Here is a 3,647-nt window from a genome sequence, read left to right as displayed (position 1 = left end):
AATATGTGTAAACCTAATAAACGAGTTATACGTGTAGGAGAATGTTAAAGTAGACATTTGTCCCTCATCGATTGTGTGTAAAGATTTTTTAGAGTGCACGTGTATAATATTTTGGAACCATTACTTCATCCATTGTCTTAAGGTTTTGGATTGGATACTCTGATTCTTACGGTCACACGACCAGATACATATATTGAGAAAATTTAAATAAATATCTTTACCTTTATTACAACATTGAAGTGACTCATGTTATAATACATTGTATGAATGGTTTACGGGGCAAATCTTCTTTGGCAAAAAATGACCAAACTTGCACTAAATAATATAGTGAAGATGTGGCTATTTGCCAAGGAAGATTAGCCCAGTAATGCATCCACACACAGTTTAAAATTGTCTTTTCATCAATTGTTTTGATGAACATTTCAAAATAATTTGAAACTCTTTTATAGTAAAGAGAAAAAAAATGTAGTATTCTTTCATAGGAGTATATTTCAATGCATATGCCATGAGCAAGGAATATTCGAATTATGTCATGTTCCAGTCAAATACATGAAAACATAATATGATATTTTCAAAAGCTTTTGTGCGTTCTCATGTGGCAACACATGAAAATATGATAAGTGTTCTTATTAGATATTCTCGACTCAAATTTTTGAAAAGCCTTTTGCGTGTTCTAAAAAAACTATTCTGTAGATAATTTAATGATATAAAATATGTCGCGTCTTTTAATTATATGTATTAACCTCAATTAAAGCATACCTGAAATTTTACGACTTATTGAACCGTTATAGAATTAAACATTTGACAGGGAATATAGATATAACTGGGATTATTCTCATGTTGAACCATTCTTTTCTAATGAGTATTTCCACCGTTTCATTTTACTTGATCTATGTTGGTTTAACGTTCTCCATAAGAAAATATTTATTAAGACTTATTTTACTAAATCAATCTTATTAATTATGCTTTGAAAATTTAAATTTGACTTATAATATTTTACATAGTTATTCAATAATAAGAGCGATATCGAAAGAAATTATAGAATTCTCTTGATTTATTAAAAATTTCGCAAAATAAAAACTTGTAGGAGAATTAAAATTCAAGACCAAAAAAAAAAAAACAGAGAACAAAAAAGAATAGCACATTCTTGAGATTCAATGGCACATTCTCCTCCACCAACTCATTGCTTTTGTTCTTGTCATTCCTCGAATTGAAGTACATATTCTTGGTCTTTAGCCTTAATTTTTTTTTTTGAGATAAACGGGTTTCAAGATTTGAATTTAATAGATTTTAAATTATAGGATAGTGATATTAAGTTCAAGACACATATTAAAGATGTTGATTTTAGATGATTTTTTGGAGAAGATCGCATAAAATGGTTGTTGAGATATTCAGGTAAAATGAAATCTACGACAAATCTCACTACAAAATTATGAAGCATAAAAAAAGGGCTAACTATAGCTAAATTTAAACTAATGGATTAAGAAGAAGTAGAGGCTAAAATTGATTGTCTAACTAGTTGTCAAGCTAATTAAGAATGAGAAAATGCAACACCATGCTTTTAGGGTTATTATTGAGGACCACATATATTTGCTAAATATCAATAAGGCCTCTATCAAACACATTTGCAAAGGCGAATTACTGTGTCAATAGCTTCTTGGCAAACGAAAGATACAAGCATGAAAAATATCTAATAATATAGGGAAATGTGATCGAGGATATGAAGTTTCTTGATTAGTGGTGTTACTTTTGAAAGACCATAATCTTTCCAATATATGGAAAAAAAAAATTCTCAATTTTTATACATATTTTAGTGAATTTTGTAACGTATATACAAATTTCAATTTTTTTCCTCTTCTTAAACGTTATGCCTAGCTAGCTAGTCAAATGATGTCTCAAAAATTAAAAAGATGAAATATACTAAAATCTAAAATGATGCCATTGTCTTTTTTTAAAAAAGTAAGTCACATAATTTAAAATTTAAAATGGAACTAAACTTGTGAATTGGAATTTATTTAAGTCTTGAAAAGCATCTAAATCACAAAAAGAGAAAATTATAAAAGGTCAATATTTCCTTTGTCTTCCAAGAACAAATTAAGCATATGCCAATAATATCCCTCACCCCCTCCACTATATATAGTATGTGCTCATTTTATGTGGAAAATCAAGCATAAAATATGAAAGTTCTTAGGAGAAGTAAAATGGGGAGTAAGAAATAATAGTGCAATTCTCCTTTGGCAAATGAATATATGCAAACCCTATATATATATATCTATGTTTTGCATGGCATTATATTATCTTTGCCAAAGGAGAATTGCCCTGTCATTCTTGTCCTCAGTCATTCAACCTCAACAGAGACAAATTCAAAATTTGAACTTTATAGGTTCGAATTTAAAATTCTATCATAGCTCATATAATTGATAATTTATCAGGTAATTCAAAATCTATTATTTATGTTTATTTAATAAAAAGATTAATACATATTCAAGTTTTGAGTTAAAACTATTGAATTGTCATATGTTATTCTTCTTGTTCAATACTCAAACAAACTAGTTAGCAACACATAGAGATTGATTGAGAATTTAAACTTTATAAATTCAAATTTGAAATATTAATATAACACCTTGATTACTGACTTCGAAATCTATTAATTTTATTTGTTTTGTGACTCTTTTAACAAATATTTAAGGTATGAGTTAAAACTATTAGATTTGATTAAATTCATAACTTACATAAGTATGAGCTAAAACTATTAGATTCGATTGAATTCATAACTTATACTACATACGCCCCTTGTTGCACACACTACTTGCAATTGCATATATACTCCATGTACGTCAAGTGAAACATTATGCTATCATGTAAAATGTGTATCTCCTTGATATATATGTATTTCCTTATATGTACAATAAATATATTATGATCATCTGATGTTTGATTTGTTAGCTTTGGTATTCCACTGTCATTCTTCTACTCAACACTTTGCCTCAAACATTTCCAATGTGCTCAACCAAACTAGCTAATTAGTTGAACATGCAATAAACAAATTTAGAATTTGAACTTTAATTGATCTTGCTATTTTCTTATTTTTCAAACTCCATAGCCAAGCTCTTTTTTCATGCAATTAAATTCACTTTATTTTACAATAATACTCTTATTTATAATTTTTTATTTTTTTTCATAACTCAATTTTATTTTATTTTTAAATTAAAAGATATAAATAGAGATAAGTACAAGTAAGGGGGGCTAGGCCTTACCTTACTAATCCTAATGAGACAACAAATCTCTACTAATTAACAAGCATGAAGAAAAAAAGAACTAGAGAAAACTAGGTATTCTATGATCATCATGAAGTTTATAATACTCTTTATGATGATATTACAAATGAAGATGATTAAGTAATGCAAGAATATAAAATCTAAGAATAAAGATGATTTAGCCACCTCAAAGTTCATTTGATATATGTATGAACTAAAACATATAGTTTGCCCGACTAAAGTAATCTGAAGTTTTTGCCTCTTGTCTTCTTCAACTCTTATTTATAATTTAACTATTGATTATTTTGATAAAACATTTAAGTTATATGTACTTATACTGTAAATAGATATTTTATGATATTCCAAATTTAGGATTGCTTTAAAAAAAAA

This window comes from Solanum stenotomum, chromosome 3 (genome assembly GCF_019186545.1).
Source record: "Solanum stenotomum isolate F172 chromosome 3, ASM1918654v1, whole genome shotgun sequence".
Lineage (NCBI taxonomy): Eukaryota > Viridiplantae > Streptophyta > Magnoliopsida > Solanales > Solanaceae > Solanum > Solanum stenotomum.
This window is presented reverse-complemented; position numbering follows the sequence as displayed.